This window comes from Rhinopithecus bieti, unplaced genomic scaffold (assembly GCF_001698545.2).
Source record: "Rhinopithecus bieti isolate Rb0 unplaced genomic scaffold, ASM169854v2 scaffold_6907, whole genome shotgun sequence".
NCBI lineage: Eukaryota > Metazoa > Chordata > Mammalia > Primates > Cercopithecidae > Rhinopithecus > Rhinopithecus bieti.
Window position 1 is genome coordinate 1,148,515 of NW_016805647.1, and position 7,762 is coordinate 1,156,276.

The following is a 7,762-nucleotide window of genomic DNA, read 5'->3' on the forward strand; positions in this document are numbered from 1 at the left end:
GGGTAATTCCTCCATAGAATAGACACAAAGACTTCACTCTCAGCCAGGCCTCCAGCACCACTTACGGCAGCCGGCTTCCCCTTCCCCTCAGTGAGAATTGAAAACTTCAGGTGCCACATTCAACCCTCCCACCACATTTTGTCACTGGGGACCTCACCTCGTAATTCATGGAGAAAAAAATAGAAGTTTTCTGATTGAAATCCCCTCACTTTCATGCCCCCTTGCCTACAAGTGGTGGCCAAATGACTATTTCCCAATACCCATCATCCTCCTCTTTTTCATCTTGGGAGGATTTTGAGCTGTGCATGGGCACCAAAATAAAGACTACATTTGGCCGGGCATGGTGGCTCATGCCTGTAATCCCAGCCCTTTTTTTTTTTTTTTTTTTTTTTTTTGAGACAGAGTCTCACTCTGTCGCCCAGGTTGGAGTGCAGTGGCACGATCTCGGCTCACTGTCAGCTCCGCCTCCCGGGTTCATGCCATTCTCCTGCCTCAGCCTCCTGAGTAGCCAGGACTACAGGTGCCTGCCACCATTCCTGGCTAATTTAAAAAAAAAAATTTTTTTTGTAGAGATGGAGTTTCACCATGTTGGCCAGAATGGTCCAGATCTCCTGACCTCGTGATCCACCTGCCTTGGCACTTTGAGGGGCCGAGGCAGGCAGATCACTTGAGATCAGGAGTTCAAGACCAGCCTGGCCAACATGGTGAAACCCCATCTCTACTAAATATACAAAAAATAACTGGGCATCATGGTGCACGCCTGTAATCCCAGCTATTCAGGTGGCTATGGCAGCCTGGGTGACAGTGAGACTCTGTCTCAAAAAGAAAAAAAAAGACTACATTTTCCAGCATCCCCCTGCAGCAAAGTGTGGCTGAGGGCTAAGCTCTAGCCTATTTGAGACAAGTAAAAGTGATCTTTGTGTTTCTGGGTCTTTTCCTTAAAAGGAGGATGTTGTACACTCTTTCCCATCTTCTTGCTAGCTGGAACATGAACATAATGGCTGGAGCAGGAGCAGCTGTATTGGTCTTGAGGTAAATCTAGAGACAGGTTATTCCTTTGGGAGCAACATAATAGAAGGAATCTGAGCTCCTCTCCCCGTAGAATCAGCCCCAAACTAATTTCTGGAGACTTCTTCAGCATGAGAGAGACACTGTCTGGTTTCAGCCCTGTTCCTTTTCCTTTTCCTTTGAATTTTCTATTCCTTAATCCTGCAGGGGCTGGACCTTCTTCTTCTTCCTTTTTTTTTTTTTTTTTTGTTATATGAATGAGTTCTTTAGTGTTTAGTGGTAGTTTCTGAGATTTTGGTGTAGACATGGCCTGAGCAGTGCATACTGTACCCAGTGTGTAGTCTTTTATCCCTCACCCCCTCCCACCCTTCCCCCCAAGTCCCCAAAGTCCATTACATCATTCTTACGCCTTTGTGCCCTCATAGCTTATCTCCAACCTATAAGTGAGAACATATAATATTTGGTTTTCCATTCCATCTCACAGAGGCCTTCAAGCCCCCAGGCCTGGCTCCTACTCTATGAACTGCCCTCCGTCTCCAAGGGACTGTCCTTGCTAATGTCACCAAGGACCTCTATGAACTAAATTTAGGACTTTTCAGCCTTCATTTGACTCACAGTCTCTTCAATATTGGAGGCTCCCCCTGCCTTGCTCTTCTCTAGCTATCTCCCTTCATTGGGAATCTCTCTTTTCCTTCTTTCGTGTCTTCACACTCTCTCTGACTAGTCCTCCCTCAAGCTTCTCACCAGGAATGGCTTCCTTTTTCCTCATACTGCACACTACTGCAGGGTAAGTTAATCTAGCTCTTTGCAGGGAGCTGTGGACAGAGCTTGGACACACAGGCTGGGGCATCTACACGTGCATGCAAGCTCTCAACACACAGGAAGGAACTGGAGGTGGGAAAATAACTCTCAGGCTGGTCATGATCTCTCAAACCAGAATTCCTTTCATGCCAGCTGCTTATGGAGCCTCTAATCAATCATCGTAAAGGTCATGAGTGACCTCACTGAGTGCTGACTGAGCCAGGCTGGGCATTGCACTTTACGTGGATTATCACCCTCCATGGAGTCCCACACTCCTGTGACGCAGGTGCTGTTACTTCCCCTCAAGGCATCAAGAAGTTAAGGGACTACCCAAGGCCACTGTAGCTAGTAAGTGGGGATGGTGGGATTCACACCCAGGAGTCTGGCTCCAGAACTGAGGTCTAAAACCACTCAACATCTTCAAACAAACCTCCTGCTCCTCTGTCAGCCCTCTATATATCAGAGGTGCCACTACTCACGCCCTCAGAAAAGCCAGGGTCCTGGGAGGAAGGGTCCTCACCTCTCAGACAGGGTCCTCACCTCTCACCTCCTTCTCCAACCCATATTCAGCCATCACCAAACCAGGCAAACCCTATATCAGTAACTTTCAAATCCATTCCTCTTAGGGAATGAATTGTGTGTCCCCCCTCCACTCCTGTGTTGAAGCTCTAACACTCACTGTGATGGTATTTGGTTGAAGCTCTAACACTCACTGTGACGGTATTTGGTTGAAGCTCTAACACTCACTGTGGTGGTATTTGGTGGTGGGGCCTCTGGAAGGTGATTAGGTTGAGATGAGGTCATGAAGCTGGGGTCCTCACAATGGGATTAGTGCCCTTATAAGAAGAGACTCCAGGGCTTCCTCTCTACCCCATGAGGACAGAGTGAGAAGATGGCTGTCTGCAACTGGCCTGAGTGCCCTCACAAGAACTCAACCATGCAGGTCTTGATCTCAGACTTCCAGCCTCCAGAACTGTGAGAAATAAATGTCTGTTGCTTAAGGCCCCCAACCTATGGTATATTGTTATAGCAGCCTGAACTAAGCCAATGCCCAGTCCCCACCCTCAGGATCCACGCCACCACTTCCTTAGTTTGGGCCTCCATCAGATCATGCCAGGACTCTTTCCAGAGCTTCCTGTTATGGATTGAATCGCATTCTTCCCAGAAATTCATATGCTGGTGTCCTGACTTCTCAGAATCTCAGAATGTGTTCTTATTTGGAAATAGGGTCATTGCAGATGTAATGAGTTAGGATGAGGTCATAGTGGAGCAGGACAGGCCTCTAATCCAAGACGACTGGTGTCCTTATAAAAAGGGAAAATGCCATGTGAAGATTATAGATTTCTGCTGCCACAAGCCAACTACCTGAACCTAGGAGAGAGGGCTGGAGCAAGGGAGCCTGGCCCTGCCGACACCTTAATCTCAGATTTCAGGCCTCCATAATTGTGAGATGATCAGTTTCTGTTATTCTAAGCCACCCAGTTTTCAGCACAGATGGTCCCTGACTTATGATATTTCACTTAATGATTTTTCAACTTTATGATGTTGCAAATGCAATGCACATTCAGTAGAAATCATACTTCAAATATTATGTTTTGATCTTTTCCCAGGCCAGCCATACGTGGTGCCATACCTGGGAGGAAGGGTCCTCACCTCTCAGACAGGGTCTTTTCACGATGCCGCAGCCCAGCTCCCAGTCAGCCACATGGTCATGAGGGTGAACAACAGAGTCTCTGCAGTGTACTGTGTTGCCGGATGATTTTACCCAGCAGTAGGCTAATGTAAGTGTTCTGAGCACTTTTAAGATAGGGTAGGCTAAGCTATGATGTGCGGTAGGTTAGGCATATTCCATGCCTCTTTAGCTTCCAATATTTTTAATTTACCGTGGGTTTACAGAGGTGTGGCTTTATGGTAAGTAGAGGAGCAGCTGTGCTTTGTTACAGCAGCCCTAGGATGGGAATACACTCCCACTAGTCCCTCCGCCTCCTGCCTTGCTCTTCTCTATCTATCTCCTGACAGCTAGCAGAGGGATGGACAACACAGGCCTGACCAAGTCTCTCTCCTGCTCCAACATTCATTGGCAGCTCCCATTCTTCTCATGTCCAAGCTCCATGGCGTGACTTAGCCCCACCCAGGGCTCCAGCTCATCCCACGCTCTCTTCTTACACCTATGTCATGGTTGCTGCAGAGTCCTGAATGTACTGTGCTGCTTCTCACACCTTCAGTGTTTGCAACACTGCCCCACTCTGTAGTGCCCTCTCTGCCCCACTACAGTACATCCATGCCTTTTTTCAGGACAGCCCTTGTTGGTAACAGAGCCCCTTCCCCATGTCTTCTTCTGGCTGAACATCTCCCTTCAGGGCAAGAAGCCCTGGACCTAGGGGACGTGCCCACTGGGAGTCTGTCTCTTCTCTACATGACACACTTGGGTACCCATGGTCCCAGAATTCCCTGCCCATTTCCAGAGCCTCTGTGGATCTCTTCCCTGGGTCCATTCTTCAGAAGACAGACTGCTTGACCAATGTGTACTCCCCCAGGCTTGAGGGACAGTTCTTTGGGGAAGGTGAAAACAGACTGGACATGCAAGCTGGGGCCTCCACATACATGCATTCAGGGCTCCTCAATGGAGAGGAACTAGAAGTGGAAAAAGAAGTGAGGTGGCTTTGGGCTGGGAACTGGGGCCTGGAGCCAGCCTCAGGTCTTTATGAAGGCATCTTTGAGTAGGTAGGAGAATATTGCAAGTTTGATAGCTTGATTTATAACCCCTAACTATTTAGGCATGTGTTATCTGAGTCTCTGTTGGTGCTCTTGCCCTACAGCCTGGTCCTGCCTTTATTATAATTCTTAAAACCCACTGTTAAGGATTGAATTCCCAACTACCACTCCCCACCGCAACAAATTGATATGTTGAAACCCGAATCCCTAATGTGACTGTATTTGGAGACAGGGCCTTTAAGAAGTAATTAGGGTTAAATGAGGTCATAAGGGTGGGGCCCTAATCAAATAGGACTGGTGTTTTGTTTTGTTTTGTTTTGTTATTTTCCCCAAAATGTAGTTTCACTCTTCTTGCCAAGGCTGGAGTGCAGTGGCACGATCTTGGCTCACTGTAACTTCTGCTTCCTGGATTCAAGTGATTCTCGTGCCTCAGCCTCCCAAGTAGCTGGGATCACAGGTGTTGCCACCACGCCTGGCTAATTTTGTATTTTTAGTAGCGATGGAGTTTCACCATGTTGGTCAGGCTGGTCTCAAACTCCTGACCTCAAGTCATCCACCCACCTCATCCTCTCAATGTGTTTAGATTACAGGCACAAGCCACCACACCCAGCCAGGACTGGTGTTCTTGTAAGAAGAGAGAGACACCAGGAATGGGTGTGTACAGAGAAAAGGACACAGCAAGATGGTGGCTGTTTGCAAGTCAAGGAGAGAGACCTCAGGAGAAACCAACCCGCCAGCACCTTGATCTTAGACTTCCAGTCTCCAAAACTAGGAGAAAATAAATGTTTGTTGTTTAAGACCCCAATCTGATATTTTGAAATGGCAGCCCTAGCTGATGAATGCACCTACTGTACCATCTCTTTACCCCAGTAGGCTATGAAATCCTTGGGGACAGGCACCATTTCTTCATCCGTCTGTATCTCAATGCCTAGCATAGTGTCTGGTACCTGGTAGATGCCCAAAAAATACTATCTGAGGGAATGGCCAATGAGCATGCGTGACTCTTACATGACAATATAATGCTGGTCAGATGCTGGATCAGAACCTTGAGATGGCTCCCATGGAGTCATTCACATGCTCTAATTCACTCTTCTGCAGTCAGGGGCAAGAATTTTTATAATTGAGGTAGCAATTGATCTGGGGCTGGAGTCAGGAAGTGATAGGTTACAGTCAAATGTCAAATAGAACCTGTTCACTGAGTCCCCTTGGCCCAGTGCTTGATGACAGGATATCAAACATTTTTATTCCCAAAAAAGTGGCTTCCTCAATCCTGTACATGAATTGGTGGCAGTGGGATGAACTAAGTGACCTCTGGCCTTCCCTCCTACTAAGTAGGTTCAAGTTTGAAGATGTCCCATCGCTGCCATTTCTGAACTCCTTTGGATCTGGGTTTTAGGAACAGGCACAGGATTTGCCCCCACAACCCCTGACAGTGGGGGAGAGTTGGGAGAAAAATCTCTGCAGCTCTTCTTTGAGATGAAGGATGGACAGCAAACAGGCTCTCTATCCCGCAAAGCCATACATCCACCAAGCCTCACTCTGGACTGGGTTCACATCACTCTAGGGAGGATTTATGAGCATCTCCTGAATGTAAGGGCATGTATCAGACGAGAGTGAGGGCCAGGATACATAGAAATAAATGGAACCATAGCCTCTGGGAATTGGGTGTGGGTGCCAGGGGCAGAAAGCTGGCCCTAGACCCAGGAGGTGAAAATCTTCAAATCACACCAGATATTCTATTTCTTAGCTAGAATAATTTTATAAGGTGTTTATTATTTGGTTACTCCATGGTACCATTCATATAACAGAAATGGCATAAATGCTTGATTCTTTCCCTTTAATTACCAGGATCTAAGACAATGCATTTCTTCTCTGTCACCCTCCAAAAAAGACAAATTGGTTTGTGGGTTTTATTTTTTTAGTATAATTATGAACTCATGGGTTAAGCATTTGATAGATTTCAGTCCATTATAATTATTTTCCTCACTGAAGCTCACATTGTCCCATTTTGGCTACTGGGAGCCTCTTCAAGTTGACTCCTGGGTCCTTTTGACACAACCTTTGTGGCTTAAGAAGTTCCTCTCTATCTGGTATGACAAGATATTCCAGATTCATCTCACAATATCTCTCTAAAATCCTGGTTTATCTTTCATAGGAAAGGGTATTTCAGTGCTATAATCTGGGTCATAGGAACGCTCATTGCATTTGGGTGGTCATTATGCCCAGATGTTTTTGGTCAACAGAACTAGAAAATAGAAAAAAAATACATAAATATTTTAAGATAAAATACCTCAACAGTTCATACTGGGTTTTCCAACTCAAATTCAATATTAGAATTTGGGGTTTTGTTGTTTGTTTTCTGAGACAGAATCTCACCCTGTCACCCAACCTGGAGTGCACTGGCATGAACACAGCTCACTGCAGCCTCGAACTCCTGAGCCCAAGCAATCCTCCAACACTCAGCCTCCCAAGCAGCTAGGACCACAGGTGTGCACCACCATACCCTGCTTTTTTTTTTTTTTTTTTTTTTAGATACAGGGGCTCACTATGTTGCCCAGGCTGGTCTCAAACTCCTGGCCTCAGACAATCCTCCCACCTCAGCCTCCCAAAGTGCAGGGATTATAGGCATGAGCCCATATTTTACACTTGGCCCAATATTATATTATAGAGTTTTTATTTAACCTCTACTATATTAGATCTGTATCTTCTTTCTTCCATGCCAAGAGTTCTGGTTATCAATACACAGAGGATCAACTGACTAGAAATCTCATAAACACTCATTTGCTTTATTCCACATTGTACACACAGCAGTATCAGAGTAGTCATACTAATACTATCACCACCAATATGATTCCTGAAAATGTTTTAAAATATTTTTGATAAGCTGTTTCCTTCTCCTTGTGCCCCCATTATTTTGGGGATTGTACCATAATTACACAATCAGATCATATAACCATTACATTCTACAAGTATTTATATGTTAACATTCACCATCAGTCTTTACGCTGGTGTCTCACTACTCTTTCTGGTTGTCTGAAGCTCCTCTAGTAGATTCTACAGGAAGGGGCAATGGAAACAACATTCCCTGAGTTCGCACATGTTGGTAACAGTTTGTCTCTGCTTTTGTACTTAAAAGTCAGCTTTGCTGGATATAAAATCCCTGCTTTACACTTTCTTGCACTGAAGATTTTTTTTTTTATTTTATTTTATTTTTTTTTTTATTTTATTTTTTTTTTTT